General features: G+C 40.3%; 1 protein-coding gene across 2 annotated transcripts in view; it reads left to right on the top strand.

The window, feature by feature from the left end:
* Positions 1–27,414, top strand: part of NELL1 (neural EGFL like 1) — a 901,918-nt gene that overhangs the window by 143,362 nt on the left and 731,142 nt on the right. The gene's annotated exons all lie outside the window — the stretch shown is intronic.

Here is a 27,414-nt window from a genome sequence, read left to right as displayed (position 1 = left end):
AGATTTAAAGACTCTCCTTCCTTCTTGGAATCTGAATGTTCATAGGTTTGTGGTTTCAATACCACAGAGATGATATTGGGTCAGCCCTTCGAATGGCCCATCATCCTCTTATGATTTGTATGAGTTGCATGGACCTCTGTGCTAATGGCCAAGGACCTAATCTTAAATCATGACTGACTGCAAATGAGCCATTTGGCCATTTCTTCAAATGTGCAAGAGATGAATTACAGGAGTTCCCAGTGTTACATGGGTGGTTTTGTACTGTTTCAATATAAATTCTGATATTCACAATTTCAAGGTAATATACTCTGTGTTCCTTAAGGTGACTTTGCAATCACAAGGTCTCATTAAAAACCACTGGAAATGAAATAGAGAGTTGGGTGGGGGACCCCCATTAAGAGGACTTATGTCATTATTGCTACTTTTATTAGTATCAAATTAGATACATACTGGAGCCTGCAGGAGCTAATAAGAGTGAGGCACAGGATGTAGGTGAGCACACTGAATTCAGAGTAATTTTCACAGATAGCAATTTTTCGTAGACATTAGGGTGATACCTAAGGACTTCACTTTGCAAACCTGATTACCATTGTCCCTAACATGTAGGTAAGTGCATGTAATGACCTCCTGTAACTTTTAAGATAAAAGTCACAATCCTTAATATAGCTCTCAGAAATTTTACTTGGTTTGGCCCAAGTTTCCCTCCTTAGTTTCCTCTTGCACTGCTTTTCCCACTTCTCAGAGCTCAATTTTTTTCAGTTCCTTAAGGGAACCGTATTCATTTATGCCACAGGATCCTGTACATGGCATTTCTAGACTATGAAGCTAAATCCTACTTACCCTTAATCTTTAGGACAAAAGTAGTCTCTTGTGTTTTATACTTGGGCCATAAATAGTGCTCATTTTCCTGCAGAGTGGTTTTTGGTCATTTGATTGATGTCTGCTTTTCCCACAGGCTGTAAGCACCCTGAGAACTCCCCACTGTATCACCAGTACATATTATACAGCTGTCATGTAATCAGTCAACAAATACTTGTGATACCTGAATAATGAATAAATGGAAGAGTTCTGGTTTAGGGGTCTGCATTTGTGGCTTCTGACCTGTGATCTTAGCCTTCTAAATGGTTCCATTAGTTAAGTCTCCTTGTTCTTCACCTCAGTCTCTGTGCAGTATGGGCATTGTTTCTACCCAGTCTGCTTGTACAGGGTGATAGGGAGGATCCAGTGAGAACCTTCATGGGAATGTGTGTTGTAAATTTCAATGTGTTTTGTAAATATTAGGCACAGGGAATGGTGAAGATGAAGCAATCCTTGAATTTCTGCTTTGAACTTGGGAGGATTATTCTTTTCTAGAGGAAGGCAGTTAATCTATAAAAAGGCTTTTGGTGATTTCCTGGTCTGATTCACAGCACAAGGTTGAACCATGTCTCACTCTCAAGTTGAATTTACATGTGTCCTGTGTCTGCAGGAGCTCTGGCAGGCTTGAATGAGTGTAGGTGATTTACAGATAGGGTATGAACGTAAACCCATCACAGGTAGGATTAAGGGCCAATGTGCCCCTTCTGCTGGAGAGCAAACACGGTTGGGTGGTACATGTGTGTGTCCTGTAAGGTTGCTGTATCACCATTATAAAATTCTGTGGGACTCCTTTTTGAAACTGCATTTGAAGCTTGCGATAAGGGCCTCCTATCAAGCCTGTTAAATTAAGCCCTTTGGGCAGGGTTTCGTGAGTATTTCTCTTTTTCTTTTTAATGAGTATTTTATGCTATTTTGGTATAGACTTATTGTGAAGCTCAACAGATTTTTTTTCTTCAATTTTTTAAATTATAAAAGGTGCTTGCCAGATTCACAAAATAAAATGTGTAAGAAGCTATGTGGACCGAAATTCTAGGCAACCATATGAAGGTTGGTGTGAAAATCTACAGAATAGGCATTTTTTAGCTTTATACGATGGAATATCTGATAAATTTATCAGTGCATTTCCTGTATAAGCTACATGATCTGTTATAGTAGTGAATAATAAAAACAGAAGGGCGCAAGCTACTTACAACCCTACAATACTTACCACCCTGTCCTTAATTCTGTTGCATAGTGGTGATCATTAACTATTATATTTGCATTCTCTAGATTTTTTTCTTGGTATATACAAGCATTTTTTTCCTCCATGATGAGGTAGCACTGTATGCATCGTTCTTCACTTTGTGTTATCACTGAACAGAGTAAACCCTTGCTGCATCACAGGTGTGGAGAGGAACGTATTCAGGAGGAATTAGGGCTGCCTTGTTTCTTGTGCCTTGGCAGTTCTGAGCTTTGGCAAAGTACGTAGCAGTATTCACCTGTAGGTCTGTAGCCTCCTGCTTTGGGCTGTACCCAGCAGTGACTATAGAAATGGGGCAGGGAGCCAAGAACCCTTGCCCTTGATCAGCATGTCCTGTCTCAGCTGTGTAGCTAGAGGAGACCATGGCAGTTAGCTTATGTTGAGATAAGGGTTGCAACATCGAAATGGGTATGTAATGAGGGTCAGATGTTCTGAGCATGTGCAGAGTGCTAAATCTTGTGTGGCTGATGCAGAACTGGTGCTATCCTGGGTCAGGCATTGGGTGAACGCAATGAGAGAAAGTATAGTTTAGTGGGTAACAGCACAAGCTTTTGGAGCTGGCCAACCTTGGATTTCAACTTTGGCTCTGATACGTGATTCTTGGCAAAGTTACTTAACTTTCCTAAACCTTGATCCCAAGGCAAATGTAATGCCTTCCTTAACGGATAGCTAGAATTAAATATGACCACGCACATGTATTAGGACACCGTAGGCTGCAAATAAAAGTGGTTTAAACTGTAAGGATAATGATCACTTGAAGTTGAGATGAGGCAGTGCCTGAGATGAGTTTCTGTTCAGGTCATCTGGGACTGACAGATTCTTTATATCCTTCTACTGTGTTATCCTCAGCATCATCTCTGGATGCTTTCCATGGGCAAAGGGGAAAAGGGTCACTATGATTGTCCTAGACTGACCATTCTTCCATGGTGCTGGCACATTGCTCCAACAAAACTGAGGTACTGTGAGAAAGAGGGGGAAATGGCTCTTGGGTAGGCTGTCAGCAGTGTGGCCATAGCTTATCAGTGGTTTAGTGCAATTCCTGGTAAGAGTTTGAGGCACACCTCCATGATGCTTGCTGATGCTGATTTTGATAATGATGGTTCTTACACATCTGAGCAGAGGGGAAGTGAAGAGGAGGACAAATACAAGGAGGTGATACCAGGAGTCATTTCTATACATGGCTGTTCCTGCCATCAGGGCATCTTTAAGGCTGTGATCAAACAGGAAAGGATAGGAGTGGGTCTGAGTGGCCAGCATGGCTCCTGCTTGAGTTCATCAACCCTGGTGGCCAAGAAACCTCCTGTTAGGCCTTTACTATGGGAAATGTGGCTTCTGTCTGTGGCTGCTTCCCCTTCCACGTGAAGTGCAATGGCAGACCCATGGAAGCCAGTGCCTGATTGCAGCTTCTTCCCAGGCCTGCCTTCCCCTTCTTCACTACCTCATGCTCCTAGCTCTTACCTTCTTTGTCCACTGGTCTCTGGCTTTTGATGTCTGCAACTTTACACAATCAGTTTTGCAAATCGTTAGATTTCCTTCTGTTTACTGACCTCAGATCTTCAGGGCACCCCTGCCAGCCCTAACCCCTGGCAACCCCCCTGGCAGCACAGCCCTTTCCTGCCCTCGGGGGAGATTCAGACCTTGGTTTTCACAGATCCCCTGATGCTAACTCCTTGCTGTACTTGGATCTTGTTTCCTCACTATACTTAAGCTGTAGATGGGACCCCCAGCTTGGTGGGGGGTGCTGCTTACCTTGCTGGAGTGTGAGCCAGGTAGCAATGGAATTGACATTTACAGATGGGTCGAGGGTTTCACTTGGAGTAACTCTGAAATCTGGATTCTGGATTTCAGTGGAGAATAGAATACAGCCTTTATAGAATCCATGAAACTGTTCAACATAGAAGTTATGTGACTGAGCTTTGCCCTAAAGCTCATCTTTGCTAACTGGCAAATGAAAAAGGTGATCTCCTATTTGAAAGGTGAGCAATCATGAGGATTAACTAAAATGTCACCTTCAGAAGGGAGTGTGTTTAGGTATTGGCTCCAGTCTTCCCTCAAGGGGGAGACAGTGGGGTGGTGGAAAAAGCTTTGGAGTCTGGGCTAAGTATCTTTCCTTCGGTTTTCCAGAAACTTTGTCTCCCCTCTCTTTTTCACTTGCTATGTCTTGTCAGGCTGACCTGTGTGGCTTGCATCAGCAGGTTTCTTCTTCATTTAGATTCTTTGGGTTTCATCAGCAGGAAAAACAGGAAGGAGGTGAGAGAGAAGGAAGAGAGGATAAGATCTCAGTTTCCCTACCTCTTTTTCTGTGGGGTCACCTTGGGCTGACTGAGACTCTTGACTGAAAGCCACAGGCCCTATCAGATAGCCCTTTGTGGGCCTTTTCATGCCCAGAAGAGAGTTTCCCTAGCCCCCTTTTTATAAACTCTGTGGTTGTACACCATCCCTTGTTGTTTATCCACTCTCCACTCATACTTCTATAAGTAATCAATTTATTATACTCGCTTCAGATTACCAAATTACCTCTATATTTTCCATCAAGATCCTGATTGTTATAGGTTCAAAGTTAGAGACCCCGGATCACTCTCTGCCTTTACCACTTCATAGCTGTGTGTCCTTGGGCAAGTTTCTTAACCTCTTCGAGTCCAGGATTGCTCATCAGTAAAAGTGAGGTGGCAATTATTCTTCTAACCCAGAGGGAAGAAACTGTGTAAAATGTGCACAGTGAGGTGTTTGCACTGTGATTTGCCAGGAGCTTGGGTAAAGCAGAAAGCTTTGAGGATGGAGCAGGTAGGTCTCCAGAGAGGGTTTTGCCTCCTTCCTTGATTCTCCAGCACAGTTAATGAGAGGCATATTTGACAGGGAGACTGGACCCAACAGATTATCCTTCAAAGTTGAGCCTGTGGGACCTCCTCTTCCATTCATCTTAGTCTGTAAGCCCAATTCTTCCAGAATACAGATGAGATCCCTTCCAATTACAAATTATTTTGTGATGACACTAGCCTCTGTAAGATGGACTTTCAGATAAGGCCTGTGGTAAATATAATTATGTGGTGAAAAAAGAGGAAATTGTCAAAATGGTACTAAGAGACATAGATGAAAAGGCTGATCCTTTGGCTCTGTTTTTTGCTATTGAGAGTGCAGCAATGGCAAGAGTAAATCCAGTTATTGTGTCTGTGATAATCTGACACTAGTTGCTAAACAGAAATGGCAGCGGCATTTATATTGGCAATTGCTTTGGAAGGTCTTGTGCCTGAACTTGGAGAGGGATGTAGCTCTGACTCTAGCTGATCATGATCAGTCTTTACGAAGTCAATCATCTCCTCCTCTTTTATTGTCTCTAAAGGACTTCCACTGTGTGAAATCACAGTCATTTACCTATTTACAATTTTATGATGTCTCATTCTTTCTGACCCATAGCCTCATCTCCAGTGAATAGCGTTAGCAACTTCCACTTGTCTTCTTGTAATACTGTGTCCCCAGCACCTGGCCAGATGTTTTTGCATTTGTTGAATTAACAAGTGAGTGAACAAATGTGGGAAGGAATCCTTTGCATAAGTGGCTGTGTTGGACAGGCAAGAGAATTCGAGGCCTTAAAGGAGCTGACGGCTAGTATTCTTTTGACAGCATTGAAGAGATTGGCATGAACCCATGATTCCAAGACCTCAAATGCTCAGGGCCCTAACAGAAGCAAAGACACAGGTCAATTGTTAGAGGATTTGAATATGGCAAAATTGACTTACGGGGAAATGAGGAAGGTAGAATCAACAGTGGTTTGAGTGAGGTTGTAATTAGAGCCTGACTACTGTGTTCATATCTAGATCCTCTGTTTGCAGCTGTTTTCCTTTGCCTATTTTATTTGAACCACAGATTTATTATTTGTTTAAAAAAATCCCACATCATGGGTTTAATCAGAGTAATATGTGGAAAGTACATAGATCTGTGTTTGGCACATAGTAAGCACTTAGTCAATGTTAATTTTTTATTAACAGTAGTAATAGTAGCAGTAGTAAAAGGAGGAGTGGGGAAATGTTATGAAGTAAATCACTGAATCCTAGCCAGTAGATGAGAAGAGTTGGGTCCCAGCTCTTGGTCCACAACTCAACCTTGTAACTGTAATACAAGAAAGGCAAAATGAACATGAGAAAACCTGATTTGAAGGACTTAAAGTTCTCAACTGCAAAACTTCCTATGAAACTGTAATCAAAAGAGTGTGGTAGTGGCATAAGATAGACCTATAGACTAATGGAATAGAGAACCCGGACAGACCCTCCCCTATATGGTCAATTTATTTTCAAAAAGGGTGCCTATACCATTCAATGAGGAAAGGACAGTTTTTCAACAAATGGTGCTATAAAAACTGAAAATCCACTTGCAAAAGAACGCATTTGGGCTCTTACTTTTTTTTTTTTTTTTAATTTTTTTTTTCAACGTTTTTTATTTATTTTTGGGACAGAGAGAGACAGAGCATGAACGGGGGAGGGGCAGAGAGAGAGGGAGACACAGAATCGGAAACAGGCTCCAGGCTCCGAGCCATCAGCCCAGAGCCCGACGCGGGGCTCGAACTCACGGATCGCGAGATCGTGACCTGGCTGAAGTCGGACGCTTAACGACTGCGCCACCCAGGCGCCCCTGGGCTCTTACTTTTTACCGCATCTAAAAATTAACCCATGGGTACTTGGGTGGCTCAGCATCTGACTCTTTTCTTTTTAAAAATATTTTTTTTAATCTATGTTTATTTTTTGAGAGAGAGAGAGTGACAGTGTGCAAGTTGGAGAGGGGCAGAGAGGGAGGGAGATGGAAAGTCCAAAGCAGGCTCCAGGCTCTGAGCTGTCAGCACAGAGCCCAATGCAGGGCTCAAACTCATAAACTTTGAGATCATGACCTGAGCTGAAGTCGGATGTTTAACCAACTGAACCACCCAGGTACCCCCAGCGTCCGACCCTTGAGTTGGGCTCAGGTCTGACTCTTGACTTTGCGTCAGGTCATGATGGCATGGTTCCTGGGCTCAAGCCCCGTGTTGAGCTCTGCATTGCCAGTGTGGAGCCTGCTTGGGATTCTCTCTTGCTCTCACTCTCTCTGCCCCTCCCGATCCACCTCCCTCTCAAAATAAATGAATTAACATAAAAAATAAAAATTAACTCAAAATGGATCAAAGACCTAAAAGTAAGTGCTAAAATTTATAAAACTCTTAGAAGAAAAAATAGGGGAAAATCTTGATGATGTTGAATTTGACCATGATTTCTTGGCTAGGACACCTAAAAGCCCAGGCAATAAAAAAAGAAAAAAAAAATCAGTTGGACTTAAGATTAAAAACTTTTGTGCATCAAAGACAGAAGGGGATAAAATATTTATAAATATTATATCTAGCAAGGGTTAAATATCCAGAATAAAGAACCTTACAGCTCTTCAACAAACAACCCAATTGAAAAATGGGCAAAGGATTTGTATAGAAATTTCTCCAAAGAAGATACACAAATGGCTAATTAGAACATGTAAAGATGCTCAACATCCTTAAAAAAAAAAAAAAAAAAGGGTAAATCAGAATCCTAAGATACCACTTCATACCCTTAGGATGGCTATAATTTAGAAGGAAAATAACTGTTAGAGTGTGGAGAGATTAGAACCCTTATACAATGCTGGTGGGAATGTAAAATGGTGCAGCTGCTGTGGAAAAATTTAGTCTTTGCTCAAAAAATCGAAGTGACCCAACAGTTCCATTCAGAGGTATACATGGAAGGAATTGAAAGCAGAGACTTGGACAGGTAATTGCATACCAATGTTCATTGTGGCATTTTTTACAATAGTGAAAAGGCAGAAACAACTCAAATGTCTGTTAACATATGAATGGGTAAACAGTGTGGAATATACATGTAATGGAATATTTTCAGCTTTTTATAAAAAGGAATGCAGTGCTGGCCCACGCATTATGCTCAGTAAAATAAGCCAGACACAAATGGACAAATACTCTGCGATTCTACTTGTATGAAATGTCTATAGTAATTGAATTCATAAAGACAAAGCTGATTAGAGGTTAATGGGCTGAAGGGTAGGAGAACAGGGTTTCTGTTTGGTGTGATGGAAAAGTTTTGGACATGGTGGAAGGACAACATTGTGAATGTAATTAATGCTGCTGAATTACACACTTAAATGGTTAAAATGGCAAATTTTATGTTAACTATTTAATGACAATGTAAGGTTAATAATGTAATATACCCCCCAAGACACATTGAAGTACACTTCAAATGGATACATTGTATATGAATTATTATTATTAACCGTTTCATAGCCGTAGTGGGCAATAGTTTTCAAAGCAATTACTGTATAGTGTGTCATTGAGCCTAAAAGGAATAAGTGGAACAGGTATCATTTTCTTTATGTAAAACGTGAGGAAATCAGGAAGATGAAGTGATTCCCACCCCCGCTGCCACCAGGCCACATCCCAAGTGTATGGATTAAACTTAGAATTTACAATACAGTCCTTCTTATTCTTGGACCTGTTCTTTTCCCATTAGTCTTACTGAAAACATTCTTTTCTTGTTCGTATGCCACATTTTCCTCTCATAATTTTCTCACCCTCTTAAATTTTACCATAGATTTTAATTTCGGAATTAAAGAAGTCCCCTGCATGTCCTTACTAATAGCCTTATTTGAGACCTCTCTGAAAACTGGCTTGAATTTATACCATGTAATGTGAACAGGAGGGGCCACCAGGAAAGGGGGTAATTAAGGAGGTGAGTGGGAGATCTCAGTCGTTTCCATGATTTTGTTCATCTCGCATGAAATACCTTATCAGAAACAGGGCCTTGCAGTTTAAATGATGAGACGGAGTTTTTTTTTTTTTTTTTTTTTTTATTATATATGAAATTTATTGTCAAATTAGTTTCTATACAACACCCAGTGCTCATCCCAAAAGGTGCCCTCCTCAATACCCATCACCCACCCTCTCCTCCCTCCCACCCCCCATCAACCCTCAGTTTGCTCTCAGTTCTCAACAGTCTCTTATGCTTTGGCTCTCTCCCACTCTAACCTCTTTTTTTTTTTTTTTTTTTCTTCCCCTCCCCCATGGGTTCCTGTTAAGTTTCTCAGGATCCACATAAGAGTGAAACCATATGGTATCTGTCTTTCTCTGTATGGCTTATTTCACTTAGCATCACACTCTCCAGTTCCGTCCACGTTGCTACAAAAGGCCATATTTCATTTTTTCGATGAGACGGAGTTTGAAAGGGGTTTGAAACTCCATCAGACACTTCCTGAGCTTGGAGCTGTAGCCTCATTGTTTTCCAGACACCGGTTTTTCCTCCACAATGAACAATAACTTTTTGATTAAACAGCTGGCAGTTACTATTGAATGCCTCACATTTAATAACAAAAGTCTTCCTTCAGAACAGGAAATCTTATCTAAATGGCTTTGCTCTTCGGTGACTGTGAACTTCTAAAGTCTGACAGGACTGATAGCATGAAAAAATAAAAATTTCTCTCAAGAAGGTGACGATTACTTTTTAAAAGAAAGGGGCCCAAACTAAATGAATAATTCAGAGTACTTGCTGCAAAGCAGAAGTCAAGACCCATGAGTTGTCCTCTCTGTAAACATTATTAAAAAACAATCAAGTTTGTATTGACACATTTATATTGGGAAGGCTATAGACAGCCACTGAGAGAAAAACAAAACAAAACATGAAAGTACCACTTATTCAAGGGCCTTCTTCATTAGTTTTGGTCTTAATAGGAATAGCTACCATTATTCAGTTAGCATGGTGCTTGGCACATAGCACTAAGTGCTCTACATGTTAATGCCCCAATGTGAGTTCTCCCTGCCCTCCTGCTGGCATTTCCCCTTGGCTGAAGCCAACTGGAATCCAGAGGGGGGGGGGGAACCTGTAAGTCTGCTTTGGTACAAAGAAGGGCAAAGACTGTATCTGGAGGGGGTAAATGGGGATATCCAGCTCAACTTAAATTTAGTTATAGCCTTTGCCACTATTTGAAATTATCGTGTTGCTTGTTGTTTATTGTTCATCTACGCTATAATGCAGGCTCCAGGAAGTCAGGGATAAAATCTTGTCAAAATTTAAGTGTCTGCCTGTATGTTATCCACCCATCTATCATCTACACAGCTATTAATGGAACATGATCAGGGAAACTTTTGTTTATTTGTACATACTCCAAAGAGATGGGATGTTGGAGGAGTTTTCTTTGTACTGCTTTCGTGTTTGTGTTTAATTTGAAAAATCTCTAGAAACAGACCCATGGAGGAGTTCCCTGACTTTGTTACTTGAGGGAACACAATATCAAATAAGGCTTCTATCAGAGATTCTTTTCTACAGTGAGGCCAGGCTGGTACCTATAAGTCTGGTTTTATGAGGATCCTAGGAATCTGTATCTTTCAAAAACTTACTAGGTCGTCATGTCTCCTTAGATTTGGGACCTGCCTGTGGACTTTATTGGTGCTTTCAAAGGTCATGAAAAAGTAAAAACGTCAAAGAATACAGATCCCTGTTTGCTTGAATCTTGGGAATGATAAGGTTACGGGTCAGAAGTGGTCTATGATTGTATCAGACTTCATGGAGAGAGAAAAATATTCCCCTGGTCCCTTACCATAGCTGCTAGACCCTGGTACATTTCACATGGATTGTTTGGAAATGGTCAATCATGAAGCCTTTGGGGAGACATCCATTTGCTCTGTGAAGCTTTAAAACGTTACATGAGGATGTCACGTACACTCTATGCATGACAGATGGCTTTTGGGTGTTTATATATTAACATAACAAGTAGCAGATGGACGTTGGATCAGAAGACCTTCAATGTCTTTTTCCGACCCTGAGAATCCTGGTTACCAATGTGTGCTTTGTGTGAGCAGCAGGCATTTAACATAACATTTAAATTTTCATCTAGGTGAATAATAAAATGCCGTTAGACTAAATTGTCACCCATTCAGGAGTATCAGCAAATATTTTGGAGGCAGCTAGCCTAGGGTATAATTGAATGCTCTAAGCAGTGCATTTTGTCTTAACTCATGGGAAACATGGGGCCATTGACGATGGCTTCAGAGTGCCATCATTGGCAACACATAGGGGAATGATTTAAGAAACACTCACTCCCCTTTAAAGTTGCTGCCCCATGCTCTTACTGAAATGGTAAAGCTGACATTGGGTACTGTTTTCAAAGCTGTTGAGCCAAGTGGCTTACGTGAGGTTTTTGTGTTTTTTTTTTTTTTCCTGAAAATGTTTCAAATTAAAATATCTTTTAGATTTTTCTGTGAAGGTGAGAGCATTGATCTGGCCTAATAACATTAATAATCTCCTTTAAAAAAGCATTTATAATTTGCAACATAGTTTTACTTAGATTATCTGTTTTGTGTTCATTGAAAACCTGTGCAATAGATATTATTTCTTAAAAGTTTGAAGAAACTTAGGGTCCAGAAAGGTTCCATAACTTGCCCCAGGTCACAAAGTGCAAATAGTTAGTTAGGTAAGACACAAATGGAAGTTTTCTGATTATAGACCAGTGATCTTTCTGTATCTTCTGTTTAGCTCCTTGTTGAGTATTTGACTTTTTAAGAGCAGAATCCATAGAGAATTATAAGGCGCTATGGCATGGTAGAAATTTATATCTTGATTTGAATTTAGGCTTCCCTATTTATTGAATGTTATTAGGCAGGTCATTTAACCTCTGAACATCTGTCAATTGAGTATAGTATACCAATGCCTGACTTTTAGGGTTATTTCAAGGATTATAAAGTATGTAAAGTTCTGGAATTTAGTAGATACTCCTACGCAGCTCTTCTGACATTTTAGGCAGTGTCTGAGTTTGAGCCTTACTATGTTTGCCAGGTAAGTGGTCCTGCAGCACTGCTGGGACACCCTCTGGAGACTGGCAGTTCACTGCCTACCAAGGCTGTTACTTCCCTCTGGGTTTTGTGTTAGAAATTTTTTTCCTATCTTGAGTCAAAAATGCCTCTTTGTAGCTTACACTTGTTGGTATATGTTTTACCTCTTTTAGCTACATAAAATGAGTCTAATCCCTCTTTCACATGACCATCCTCCAAATAATTGAAGACTTTATCATGCTATTTCTTAATCTTCTTCAGACTGAACGTCCTTTATTCTTTCAACCATTCATCATTTGATTTGGTTCATAAGGCATTCACAGTCTTACTTGGTTTTTACTAAAGTGTGCCTGTTCAGCATCAGAAGTTTCTACACCTAAATGTGATGGTTTCTGGACAGATTGGCTCAGATTAGAATGAGATAATTATCTTACAGTACAGTTTAGGATTGCAACACCCTTTTTGACAGCCTTATCTCCACTTACTTTTGACCACAATGGCTAAATATTTTTCAATATGTATTTCTGTTAAGTTTTAGATCTCAGATTCTGTCTTTGACAAGCACGGTCCCTAAGCATGGGACCTTTCAGTTTATTATGTTTAATTTCATTCTATTTGGCTCTAATTCCTACCTATTAATGTCTCTTTTAACCCTGGTGGTATTACTCTAAATCTAGTATGATTGAAAGAATCACACCAACTCCTCTATTTTCCCAGAAACGCAAGCACATCTGGTATTGCACTGCTAAACCATAGATAAAAATGCAAAATAGGGGATGCCTGGGTGGCTCAGTCAGTGAAGTGTCCTTCAGCTTGGTGAGTTCAAGCCCTACATCGGGCTCTGTGCTGACAGTGTGAAGACTGCTTGGGATTTTCTCTCTCTCCGTCTGCTCCTCCCCCACTTGTACTCACTTTGTCTTTCTCTCAAATAACTAAACTGTAAAAAAAAAAATGCAAACTAGGACAGACCTACTGGAGCTGGTTTTCTGACCCTGATCCACAGTCAGCATCAACTTGGGGTAACAGCTGAATTACAAACTTTAAGCAGATAGTAAGGGTTGGTAAGAAGTAGTGGGAGAGAGATATTAGGGGCATAAAATATGGTTAAGAAGGAAAAATACCCTTGGTATACAGACCCAGATGAGGAAAGAAAATGGAGATAGTAAAATTTAGGTAATAAAGGTATGAATTGTTTAAAAATTCAAGTACAATTAACATACAGTATTTGTTTTAGGTGTACAGTGCAATGATTAAAGAGTTCTGTACATTACTCAGTGCTTATCATAAGTATATTCTTAACCTTCTTCACCAATTTCACCCATTCCCTCCCCCCAACTTCCCTTTGGCAACCACCATTTCTCTGTTTTTAGGAGTCTGTCTTTTTTTGTTTTTCTTCTTTCTTTGTTCAGTTTCTTTCTTTGTTTAGAAGTTTCACTTCTAAACATGAGTGAAATCATATGGTATTTGTTTTTCTTTCACTTGGCTTAGCATTATATCTGGATCCATCCATGTTGCAAATGGCAAGATTTCATTCTTTTTTATGGCTGAATAGCATTCTGTTGTGTGTATATATATCATGTATATATGTATATTTTTACTCTAAAGCATTTTAAAAATTTCTTTTAAACTTTTAAAATTTATATTCAAGTTACTTACCATACAGAGTAGTCTTGGCTTCAGGAGTAGAACCCAGTGATTCATCTCTTACATGACGCCCAGTGCTCATCCCCAGAATTGCCCTCCTTAATGCCCGCCACCCATTTAACCCCCCACCTCCCTTCCAGCAACCCTCAGTTCTCTGTATTTAAGAGTCTTTTATGGTTTGTCACCCTCTCTGTTCTTATCTTATTTTTCCTTCCCTTCCCCTATGTTCATCTATCTTCTTAAATTCCACATAACAGTGAAAGCATATGATATTTGTCATTCTCTGATATTTGTCTTGCTCTGAAATCCTATGATATTTCTGTTTCACTTAGCATAATACACTCTGGTTCTATCCATGTTGCAAATGGCAAGATTTCATTATTGTTGGTGGCTGGTAATAATCCATTGGGTACATATACCACTTCTTCTTTATCCGTTCATTAGTCAATGGAGATTTGGGCTCTTTCCATAATTTGGCTATTGTTGAAAGCGCTGCCATAAGCATTGGGGTACATGTGCCCCTATGCATCAGCACTCCTGTATCCCTTGGATAAATTCCCAGTAGTGCTGTTGGTGGGTCATAGGGTAGTTCTATTTTTAATTTTTTGAGGAACTTCCACACTGTTTTCTAGAGCGGCTGCATCAGTTTGCATTCCCACCAGCAGTACTAAAGCATTGCCTTTTGCCTGCATCCTTGCAAACCTTGGTTGTTTCCTGAGTTGTTCATTTTAGCCATTCTGACAGGTGTGGAGTGGTATCTCAATGTGGTTTTGATTTGTATTTTCCTGATGATGAGCAGTGTTGAACATCTTTTCATGTATCTGTTAGCCATCTGGATATCTTCTTTGGAAAAGCATCTATTCATGTCTCCTGCCCATTTCTTCACTGGATTATTTGTTTTTTGGGGGTGTTGAGTTTGATAAGTTCTTTATACATTTTGGATACTACCCCCTTATCTGATGTGTCATTTGCAAATGTCTTCTAGGTATTCCTAGGTATCTTACGATTTTTGGTGCAATTGTAAATGGGATCAATTCTTTGATTTCTCTTTCTGTTGCATTATTACTGGTATGTAGAAATGCAACTGATTTCTGTACATTGATTTTATATCCTGAATAAATTTGCTGAATTCATGTATCAGTTTTAGCAGTTTTTGATGGGGTCTTTTGGGTTTTCCACATAGAGTATCCTGTCATCTGCAAAGAGTGAAAGTTTAACTTCTTCCTTGTCAATTTGTATGCCTTTTATTCCTTTTTGTATGATTGCTGAGATCAGGACTTCCAGTACTATGGTGAACAACGGTGGTGAGAGTGGACATCCCTGTCATTTTCCTGACCTTAGGAGGAAGCTCTCAGTTTTCCTCCATTGAGGATGATATTAGCGTGGATCTTCCATATATGGCCTTTATGATGTTGAGGTGTGTTTTTTCTGTCTCAGTTTTTGTAAGGGTTTTTATCAAGAAAGGATGCTGTATTTTGTTAATACTTTTTCTGCATGTGTTGAGAGGATCATATGGTTTATCCTTGCTTTTATTAATGTGGTGTATTATACTGATGGATTTGTGATTATTGAACCAGTCCTGCAGCCCTGGAATGAATCCCACTTGATCATGGTGAATAATTCTTTTAATGTATTGTTGGATTTGATTTGCTAGTATCTTGTTGAGAATTTTTGCATCCAGGTAATTAGCCTGTAAATCTCATTTGTAGTATAATTCTTTGTCTGCTTTTGGAATCAAGGTAATGCTGGCTTCATAGAATGAGTTTGGAAGCTTTACTTCCATTTCTATTTTTTGGTACAGTGTGAGAAGAATAGCTTTTAACTCTGCTTTAAATGTCTAGTAGAATTCCCCTGGGAAGTCATCTGGACTCAGGCTCTTTTTTGGGGGGAGATTTTTGATAAACAATTCAATTTATTTGCTGGTTATAGGTCTGTTCAAGTTTTCTGTTTCTTCCTGTTTCAATTTTGGTAGTGCATGAGTGTCTTGGAATTTTTCCCTTTCTTCCAGATTGCCCAGTTTTTTGGCATATAATTTTTCATAGTATCATAATTGTTTGTATTTCTGTGATGTTGGTTGTGATCTCTTTCATTTGTAGTTTTATCTGTTTGGGTCCTCTCTGTTTTATTTTTGGTAAGTCTGGCTAGGGGTTTATCTATTTTGCTTATTTAAAAAAATTTTTTTTTAATGTTTATTTATTTTTGAGACAGAGAGAGACAGAGCATGAACGGGGGAGGGTCAGAGAGAGGGAGACACAGAATCTGAAACAGGCTCCAGGCTCTGAGCTGTCAGCACAGAGCCCGACACGGGGCTCGAACTCATAGACCGTGAGATAATGACCTGAGCCGAAGTCGGCCGCTTAACCGACTGAGCCACCCAGGTGCCCCTATTTTGCTTATTTTTTAAAAAACAATCCAGCATTTAGTTTCATTGATTTGTTGTTTTTGTTTGTTTCTATATTATTTATTTTTGTTCTCATCTTTGTTCTTTTCCTTCTTCTGCTGGCTTTAGGCTTTATTTGATGCTCCTTTCTAGCTCCTTTAGGTGTTAAGGTTAGGTTGTATATTTTGGACTTTTCTTGCTTCTTGAGATAGGCCTCAATTGCAATGCACTTTCCTCTTAGGACTGCCTTTGCTGCATCCCAAAGGGTTGGACTGTTGTGTTGTCATTTTCATTTGCCTCCATGTATTTTTTAATTATTTAATTCCCTGGTTAATCCATTCATATTTTAGTAGATGTTGTTTAACCTCAATGTATTTGAGGACTTCCCAAACTTTTTCATAAGGTTGATTTCCAGTTTTATAGCATTTTGATCTGAGAATACGCATGGTATGATCTTTCTGTACCTGTTGAGGGCTGACTTGTGACCTGATATGTGGTCTGTTCTGGAGAATGTTCTGTGTACACTTGAGAAGAATGTATTCTGCTGTTTTAGGATGAAATGTCCTGAATATATATGTTAAATCCATCTGATCCAGTGTGTCATTCAGAGCCATTGTTTCCTTGTTGATTTTCTGCTTAGGTGATCTGTCTATTGCTGTTAAGTGGGGTTTTAATAATACCATAATATTAGGGGACTTTATCAATGAGTTGCTTTGTTATTTTTTTCCAACGTTTTTTTTTTTTTTTATTTATTTTTGGGACAGGGAGAGACAGAGCATGAACGGGGGGAGGGGCCGAGAGAGAGGGAGACACAGAATCGGAAACAGGCTCCAGGCTCTGAGCCATCAGCCCAGAGCCTGACGCGGGGCTCGAACTCACGGACCGCGAGATCGTGACCTGGCTGAAGTCGGACGCTTAACCGACTGCGCCACCGAGGCGCCCCTGAGTTGCTTTGTTATTAATGGATTTATATATTTGGGTGCTTTCAAGTTGGGGTTATAAATTCTTACAGTTGTTAGATCTTGATAGATAGACCCCTTACTTATGATATAATTCCCTTCTTTGTCTCTTGTTACAGTCTGTGTTTTAAAATCTAGTTTGTCTGGTATTAATATGGCTACTATGGCTTTATTTTGATGTCCATTTGCATGATAGATGGTTCTCCATTCCCTCACTTTTAATCTGCAGCTGTCTTTATGTCTAAAAAGAGTCTCCGTAGACAGCATGTAGATCTTGTTTTTTTATGCATTCTGATACTCTGTCTTTTGATTGGAGCATTTAGTCCATTCACAATCAGAGTGATGATTCAAAGATAGGAATTTAGTGTCATTGTGTTACCTGTAGAGTTGGTGTTTCTGCTGATATTCTCTGGTCTTTTCTGTTCCTCTAAAATGTCTTGCGGGGCTGGTTTAGTACCCAAAAACTCCTATATTTTTTGTTTGGGGAAACTCTATCTCTCCTTCTTACTGACTGATAGGCTCCCAGATAAAGAATTCTTGGCTGCATATTTTCCCATTCAGCACATTAAATATTTTCTGCCAGTCCCTTCTGTCCTGCCCTATTTCAGTGGACAGGTCTGCTGCTATCCTTATGTGTCTACTCTTGTAGGTTAAGGACCTTTTGTCCCTGCCTGCTTTCAGATTTCATTCTTTGTCTCTGTATTTTGAAAGTTTTATGTCATGGTGTTGACCTGTTTATGTTGATTTTGACCGGGAGTTCTCTCTGCCTGTTGGACTTCCCCAGGTGAGTGCAGTTATTAGCAATAATTGGTTCAAATAAACCTTCTGCCTGTTTTTGCTATGTTTCTTCTTCTAGGACTCCTACGATATGGATATTGATTTGTTTCATGGAATTAATAAGTTCTCTAAATTTCTCCTTATGATCCAATAATTTCCTTTCCCCCCTTTTTCAGCTTGATTATTTTCCATAATTGTATCTTCTGTATCTCCTATTCTCTCCTCTGCTTCTTCAGTCCTTGTTGTGATTGTATCCAGATGGTTTTTACCTCTCAGTTACAGCATTTTTTTTTTTTTTTTTAATTTCAGCCAGACTAGTTTTTAGGTCTTTGATCTCTGCAGCAAGGGTTCTCTGGCATCTCCTATGCTTTTTTCAAGTCCAGCTAATAGTCTTACGAAAGTTATTCTAAATTCTTATTCAGATATATTGCTTATACCTGTTTGTGGAGGAGAGGCCCACTGCATTGGTTCAGAGTCAGTCTTGCTCCAGTAAACCAACAGTTGACAGGCATGGAGAAAGAGGGGGGATGCGGGGCAGGGTTTGGTGTAAGCAGTTCCTGCTTCCACTGGGGGCTGCTGTGCTGCTTTCTGAAGCCCCACTGGATTGCTGTTGGGGTGAAAATGATGCCACCCCAGTCTTTGGTCCCCAGACTGGGGATCTCAACCCCTCAGTATTCAGGCAGCCCTCACAGAATAGCAAGGGCAGCCAGCTTGCCTTGTGGCATAACTCTCTTGTTTTTTTCTTTTCTTTTCTTCTTTTTCTTTTCTTTTTTATGTTTGTTTGTTATTTTGAGAGAGGGAGGGAGGGAGGGAGAGAGAGAGAGAGAGAGAGAGAGAATGAACGAAAATGAGCAGTGGGGGACAGAGAAAGGGAGACATAGAATCTCAGGCAGGCTCTAGGCTCCAAGCTGTCAGCACTGAGCTTGACGTGGGGCTCGAACTCAAAAACCGTGAGATCATGATTTGAGCCAGAGTCAGACATTTAACTGACTAAGCCACCCAGGCTCCCCTCCTGCATTTTTTTTTCTTGGGTGTGAGGCTCAGATTTAAAAACCCAAAGTCTTCATGGACCAGGCACCGTGCAGTCTGCTGCCTCCTCTGGGGTAGAGCCTTTCTGCACTGTGTCTAATGTCCATTGTCCCCAAAAATACACCTGCACAGTGTGTGGAATCCATGTGTAGCACCACTAAAAGCAGGAAAGGTTATCGTCTCTCCTGATGTGCCTCTGTCCTCTGCCAATGAAAGGCCTTTTGCTGGTGCCTGCAGTGTCTTTTATCCTTGGGGAGGCTCTATACTTTCTTCGAAAAGTACTCCAGGAAGCAGGGGGATGTTCTCTCCCAGTGTGTCATGGAGGTGTCTACACCACATTGTGCACTCTGGGATCAGCTCCCTCCTCCCCAGCGGTGCGCACCATAGCTCTGCTTCAGAGAAACTCTTAAACTCCCAAAACCTCAGAGTTTGAGCTCTAAACACTTCACACACACACACACACACACACACACACACACACACACACACAAAATATCTGTGATGTTCACTACTTCTCATTCCCCAGTCCGTGGTCTAGAGATATTTTCCTCTTGTGCGAACTCAGTGCTGCCGTTTCTCAACCCCTCTCTTTTTCTCTCTCTTTTGTCTCTCCACAGAAAGGGCTCCCTCCTCTCTGCGGCACTGCCATTTTTCTCCCTCCCCCATTCACTTCCATGCACCTTGCACCCGCCCCTCTGTCTCCCTCCAACTATGCAGACACTTCTGCCACTCCACAGATCGACTTCTCTGGTGTTCCAAGTGATCCGACCTCAATATGGTTGTGTTTGAGGGATGAGGAAAGCCCAGGGTCCTGCACTTCTGCATCTTAACTCCCTATACCACATGTTCTTTTCTCATCTGTGCTTAAACACCTCCGTTGATTCCATATTTTGACTATTGTTAATAATGGTACAATAAACACAGGGGGTGCATGTATCTTTTGGAATTAGTGTTTTCATTTTTTGGGGGTAAATACTCAGCAGGGGAATTATTAAATCATATGGAAATTCTATTTTTAATTTTTTGAGGGGTCTCCATACTGTTGTTCTCAATGCCAGCACTGTTTTACATTCCCACCAATAGTGCGTGAGGGTCCCTTTTTCTCCATATCTTTGCCAACTTTTGTTATGTATTTTTGACTTTAGCCATTCTGACAGGTGTGAGATGATCACATTGTGGTTCTGATTTGCGCTTCCGTGATGAGTGATGTTGAGCATCTTTTCAGGTGTCTGTTTGGCATCTCTGTGTTTTCTTTGAAAATATGTCTATTCATGTCTGCCACCCATCTCGTTACTGCGTTATTGTTTTGTTTTTGAGTTGTAGACATTCTTCATATATTTTGGATAATAACCCAGAAAAGGGATGAATTTGATACATGTTTTCTAAGTGGATGAAGCAGGTCACCTGAGGACTTGGTTGTCTCTGGGAAGACCTCTCCTCTGTCTGGAGAGACCTTTTCTGGCAAAGTCTCCCAGAAGTATTTGTTAATTTAATTTGAACTGCTGCCTTCCTGATTTACCACAACAAAGGTATCTCCTTCCAGATTTCAACTTGGCTGCCTCTTTTTCGTTTGCATTTGTATTTACTCTGCGGTCAGCTGGCAAGGAACAGTTCGGAAACCTGCTGAGCCCTGGTACTGTCCTTGCTCCTGAGCTCTGTATGGATTTAGCTCGGAACTCAGTTCTTACATGTTGGGGGCATACTCTATCCATTTCTATAATCCATCTCCCTGTCTAGCCTGTTTTCTCCTGTATAATGCCAGAGGTGTATTTTTTAATCTAGTCATTTGTTGTCAGCTGTTTTTGCTAAACAGTTGGGTAGGAGGAGACTGCAGAGCTCCTCTTTTGGGGCATTCCTTTCATTTCATGGTTTTTGTTGTTGTTGTTGTTTTTGGTACAAATCCCTGTGTGATACGTATTCCATATTAGCACATAATTAACAGCCAGACAACCTGACATGGAAATTCAACAAGTAGCTCACCAATGTATGTAGTTGGCAGACACTCCTGTCAAGGTAAGTTTTGAGGAAGTATTTTGTAGATTTCCATGAATGCTCAGCAATTGTCAGGGCCAAGAATACTGCTAATGATAGTATAGATGCCCTTTTTTTTCCCCCAGTCCACATGAAGAAATCTGTTCTCACATTTGCCCTATGATGTAAAGACTGGAAAGAAAGGTATTATGCCCTTCTTACCGTAAGACCAAAGAGGGACTTAGCCTCCTGTGCAAGGTCATTCCCCACCTTTTAGTGAGGAGGGGAACAGCATGGGAATTGCCTTGTTTTCTCTAAAGGGAACTTTCTCCAAAAAGTGCCTTGGTATTCACTAGTGCCAGCTAAGAGGCAGGGGAGGATGAGGCTCTGTCTAGCAAGGGAAGGTCATTGCAACTTTCCTCTTGAGGAAGAGTGTGAACGTTCTTGAATTCAAGGCAAAGCCCAAGATAAACTGCTTCATTTAGCATGCCATTTGGGCTTCATATTATCTTATTAAACAGTGGCATAATACATGTCGATTCACATGGTTTACATTGGAAATGAATTCTTGTATATAATTGGGAAAGGTACCCTGGTGTCCCTTCAGAGGTCTTTCTTCATCCAGGTAAATAGAAATTCAATATTCCTTCATAAGTAGTATTGTTGAACCACTGCATTGCTTTCTATAGAACTCTGAGGGTTTTATCTGTTAACAGAAAATCGAGTTCTTCATAGAATATTGACTGATCTTTTAAGTGGATGGGACACTTGCTAGGGAAGGGAGGGCATTCTTAACCAAAGTCATGAATAAAGAGAGGTTGTACCTTGTGAAGAAAATTTCTGATGTGAGCCCTTGATTCAGTGAGTGACTTTGACAAGGAGTGTCAGTTACTCTTTGCATTGTTCATTCCTCTCAAGCAGTTTTTATGTTTGACTGGATGTTTAATTTTGCATGGTATTGTATTAGAAATTAGATACATGTTAAAATACCAAAATGTACTAATGGCATGCAAAATTCCCATAATTCTCCACATATAGCTTAAGAGGCAGGATCTCATTTGAGTGCAGGGCCTACAAACATGACTAAATGGGAATTGGGTTTTCTTTAGCCATAAAGGAGGGTAGATTTTAGATGATTGCAGAGTAAATACATTATTTGTGTCGGATAGCCTATGGGAACATGAACTAATTTGAACCGATTATAATGCAGTCGATTTAAGCAGTAAATCATGTGCTTATTAAAAGGACTGTGCTTGACCTAATTACTTTTCACATTACTATTTCTCCTACTCTTCTGTCTGGCTTTCCTGTTAGTTAGTGATCTGCCCTATGGTTCAAACTTGCTATCCCAATCTTTTTTGTGGATGAAAAGCTGAGAGGGGTTCATCTTGCTCTTTTGGCTGCCTTGTGTAGATCTCATGAACTGGGGATTGGTGGAGGAAGACCCTTGAAAAGGGTCATCATGTTTCACTTGTTTCCAGTAACTATATTATCTGCAGAAAGATGTCATTTGACCACTGGAGTTTTCAGTCTATATTACTTAGTTTCATGCATTCATTGCTCATCATGAACTCTGGGCTGTATTACTATAGCACTTGTATAACTATAGCCCTCCTATTCTGAAGATAGGGAGAATTCATTTATTCAATAAATAAATAGATGGAGTAAGCACTTACTTTGACTATCCCTCTTCCAGATACTAGGTATACTGACTTAAGTAAGACTGATAAGGTCCCTGCTTCCAAGATTTTCTTGCTTCTGGTAGCAGGAGACAGTCATTCAGCAAAGAGCTAAGATAATTTTGGAGACGTACTTGCTTTGATAAGAGAATAAGCTAAGTGATGAGCAGTTAGTAGCTACTTTATACAGGATGGTCAGGGAAGGTCCATGTGAAGGAGACCACTGAGCAGTTGCAAGAATGTTGTGTTGGGGGTTTTATTTCTGCACACGCAGCAGATGTTTAGCGGTTTTAGCAGTTAGGAAGTGCAGGTGCCACTTGAGGGTGAAAGTGCTGGGCCTAGAGGTACCAGCAAAGACCAATTCCTTCTTCCTTGGCAGGGAGGTCTGAGAAAGCAGGCTCAGCCAGGACCAAAATCCTAGAGACTCCAGTGAGTAGTGTGAGGTACGTGGTCCTATGTTGAAGTGCTGGAGTGTAGGGCCACATGGGTCATCCAGGTGGGGAAAGTCTCAGAGATTGGTAAAGAACTAACATATAGGGCAGTCAGGATAAAGATTCTTGCTTGCTTGCTTGCTTTCTTGCTATCTATCTATATTTTAAATTTTAGTTGACATATAGTGCAATATTGGTTTCAAGAGCAGAATTCAGTGATAAATCACTTAAATGCAACATCCGTTGCTCATCACAAGTGCCCTTAATACCCATCTCCTTTCTAGCCCATCTCCCACCTACTTCCGTCCAGCTCTGTTGGTTCTCTGTAGTTAAGAGTCTCCTGTGGTTTGTTTCCTCTTTCCTCTCCCCCCGCTTCCCATATGTTCATCTGTTTTAATTCTTAAATTGCCCATATGAGTCAAATCATATGGTATTTGTCTTTCTCTGATTGACTTATGTCGCTTGGCATAATACATTCTCGCTTCATCCACATTATTGAAAATGGCAAGATTTCTTTTTGATGGCTGAGTAATATTCCAGGGTACATATTTTGATAAGGATGCATGAGGACAGTCTGAAATAAGAATTTAGAGTCCGGGCCCCTGCTCATTGCTGCTATTTTCATTTTCCCAGAAACCTTTCCTATAGATTGACTAAAACCAGTTCAGGTGCCAAATGGTCTAGGAATGTGCCTAGTACTGGACTAAGCAAAAGTGTTAGGAATAGTAGCCTGTCATGTTTTACTCCTAAAAAAAGGAAGTGTATTTTTTGTTGGTATTGGTTTAGTGGTTGTGTATCCACACACACTGTAATAACTTGGCAAATTATCTACCTCTCTTTGCTGAATCGTTTTCCAGTCTTACATGAATTTATGATGAACTTTCAACAGAAGTCAAACTTGTGTAAATGTCAGAGAATTACCTATTTTGGAAGAATGTAAAAGCTTGTAGGATGTTTGCTTAGAATTTAGAGTAATAGAGAAAAGTTTGATTTATGGCTTGAAAGCATTTAAAAGAAGCTAATGAATATTTTAAAACTAAATGAAAATACTGAAATTTTAGGATATCGTAGAAAATACACTTGGTCCAAAAATTGTTTTTAATCTACATTTTAGCATCTAAATAAGCTGTTACTTGGCTGTACAACTTTAAAAAGGTTAAACAGAAATGAATGTTCTTTGAATGAATTTGTAGGGGAAAAGAAGTCGGGTACACGTTAAGTGCCTGTAGAAGTGCTGGCTTTTTCTGTCTGTGTGTTAGCTCCACTTTGTTTTCCGTTCAAACCTGAGCTCCCGTGTTTCCGCCTTTGAAAGTGTTTTCTGACTATGGCAGACAGCAATCTGTTTTTCTTTCTGCTTTCATAGATCATTGCACTTCACTGAATAAGGTGTGTGCATGCATGCTGTCTTCCTGGCTCAGGCATTTGACCCGAGGACAAGGACTTGGCCACATTAATTTTGCCGTGTGGGTTCCCGTAGCCAACACGGTGTCACACAGATGATAGACAATCTGATATGATGTGAAGGAAACCTCATTAAACAAAATACTAGAATATCAAGTTTGCATTTCCTGACAACATTGGAAACCAAGGAGTTCACTCTGTTAGCTTTGACTTTTCATTTTAATTGGGTGATCCTAGATTTAAGTGACAGATCACAGATCACTGTGCCCTATCTGCATGAGCCAGCCCACCTAAACCCTACCCCTGGGGTCAGCCCTTCTGTGAAGATTCTGATTATATTTGACATGTTGGTGGCATAATTCCTTTTGTAAAAGAGGAATAGATAGGGATGTGATCATTTTATTTCTTAGTTTATGATGTGTTATCAAAGCAGTAGTCTGCACAATACTTTTGCTTCATTCAGTCATTCATCTTTCACTCGTTCACTTTTTCCTCCCTTTGCCTTTCCTTTAGGAAAACACTACCACATACCTTATGTGGGGCTTTAAATTTGTATGTGTCTTTGGCTAATAGCTATAAAATTGTTTTAAATGTGTGTATTCTTAGTTTGTATACATTACAGACCCTTTGGCTTTTTTGCTGTAGTCTCGAAACTATTTTAAAATAACTTAAAAAATTTTTTTAAATGTTTGTTTGTTTTTGAGACAATGCGAGAGACACAGTGCAAGCAGCGGAGAGACAGACAGAGGGAGACACAGAATCTGAAGCGGGTTCCAGGCTCTGAGCTGTCAGCCCAGAGCCCAATGTGGGGCTCGAACTCACGAACCATGAGATCATGGCCTGAGCCGAAGTCGGACGCTTAACCAACTGAGCCACTCAGGCGCCCCATATTTTAAAATAATTTTAATAGTAAAAGAAACTATTAAGAATGGCACAAAAAAATCATACACTCTTTGCCCAGATTGTTTTTTCTCTCTCTACATAATGTGTTTACATATGTCTGTACTTAAGCACATCATTCTTTTGAATCCTTTGAGAGGAAGTTGCAAAGATCATGACTCTACCCTTAAATACTTCAGTGGATATTAGTGAAGAACAAGACACTTAAAGATACATGATCAAGCCTCAAAATCAGGAAATTGAACATCAATACAATACTGTTATATAATCTACAGTTCCAGTATCACCAAGTTCCTACTAGTCTTGGGCATAGGATTTATTTTTTTCTGCTCTCAGCTCCATGCCAGGATTCTGTCTCATATTTATTTTTTATGTCCCATTGGTCTCTTTTAATTGGCAAATGTTCCTCCGTCTTTACTTTCCATGACATGGGCATTTGAAAGAGGACAGGCAGTTATTTTACAGAATGTCCCTTAAATTGGGTTTGTCTGCTTTTCCACATAAGGGTCCCCTGTGTGGGTATGTATTTTTATTTTTATTTTTATTTTTTTAACACTGTTAACTCTCTTCATTTTGCTATGTCTGAATCCAGTTCGTTGTTTCTGTCTGCTACATGGAATTCGCCAGTGAGGTCTGCCATTTGGAGTGAATTGTCCAGGCTGGTGGGAAAGCAGCCAGCAGACTTTCCTTGGCATCAGGAGAGGATCCTGATGGGGGCTATGTGACACTGGAAATCAGCACACACCTTTGATACAGGCATCAGGGTCCCTGCCTTGCTTTGGGCTGATGGTTGAGAAAGCAAGCGTCTGAGGCCCAGTATTTCTAGGGCAGAAGGAGCGATTATGCTTGCGAAGATAAGGCATGATGGAAGTTGATTTTTTGATCCTTCCTTCCTTCATGCACTTACTAAACCAGTGATTACGGGCCTCGTCTGCTCATTGGAGCTCACCTTTTGGCGTATCGAAAATCAAAAAGAAAGCATTAAACTGAAAGCTCTTCCTCCAACAGATACAAATGTTTCACAATGAAAGGTTCAGATAAATAGTTTGACAGTGTTTTTCATTGTGTTAGTGAAGCACCCTTACAGAAAATTATGCTTCTGACTCTTTACCTAAATACAGAGATTTCCATTTCTTTCTGGTTTCTTCTGAACTTCACCCACAGGGAACATAATTTTTGCATTGTTCTCTCCATAGTTCGTAAATAATTTTGCATGCCACTTTCCTCCACTGGAAATTATTTTGTATATACTTTCCCATATTTCACAACCTGCATATTTGTCACTCTTAATGACCATAGTAAATTACATCAGGCTGATCTACTGTAATTTACGCATTTCTCTTTTGTTGTAAATTTGGCTTGCTCCTAGTTTTTTGTGAATATTAGAAAAAGAATCCTTTTTTAAGGGAGGATATATAACAGCTTCTTCGGTTAAAGCAGTTTTGACAGGTTGTTTCATCTAAAATTGTTCATTCTAACATGTGAAAAAGGTTGCATTCCTGTGGAGAAAACACACCCTGCCTTTTTAAGGGAGAATTGTTCCTTGCTTATGTTTGAGCATCCATTTATAATGGAAAGATAATTAGTTGAGATGGAGCTGATATATTTAGAGTTTTCTCCATTGAATACCTTCCATGTATTATTAGGAAATAGCACATTTCTAGTGGAGAATAAGAGAGTGATGGACAGTACAGCGAAGTTCCAAGGCTGCAGTGTGACTGCTCCCGACTCCCAACTGTCACACTCATTCATTGGCCTTGACTCAACTGGATGGTCTCTCAGTTCTTGCCTTTTGAGAACCAGTGGAGGAATGTGCCACTCTTTGGCAGAGGACAGTCAGCTCCCTTCCAGCACGGAGACCTGATGAGTTGTCAGAACTTCCTTACTCTGGAAGTACCTGGAGCTGGCTCCTCGCGCAACTGCTCTGAGCATGTACTGAAGAGGGCAAGGAAGGATAGACCATCAGGAGGAATTGAAATTCGTCTACGGTCTCTATGGCACCCCATCCAGAACCTTCTGAGCATCTAAGGATAAGTCGAATTCTTAGGCAAACTCTTCCTTCCCCTTCTCAGCAGAGACAGTGTTGAGAGGCACTTGGTAGAGGTGAGGTGGAGGCCTGTGATCAGCTGGTGGTTGCAGAGACTATTTCTAAAGAGAGCAGAAATCTCAGGATTTGTGAGTAGGGCAGAACAATTGAGACCATGCCATTGTTCACTAGGTTCTGTGGGTACCTTCCAAGATCCTGGGGCTGTTGCTTCCTCCAAGTTATTTGTCTTCATATATCTTAGGAAGGTTTTGTTTTCATGTACAGAACTTTCTTTTCTT

This window comes from Herpailurus yagouaroundi, unplaced genomic scaffold (genome assembly GCF_014898765.1).
Source record: "Herpailurus yagouaroundi ecotype Mexico unplaced genomic scaffold, PumYag 187, whole genome shotgun sequence".
NCBI classification, from domain to species: domain Eukaryota; kingdom Metazoa; phylum Chordata; class Mammalia; order Carnivora; family Felidae; genus Herpailurus; species Herpailurus yagouaroundi.
The sequence above is the reverse complement of the archived record's forward strand: the minus strand, read 5'-3'. Positions and strand labels throughout refer to the sequence as shown.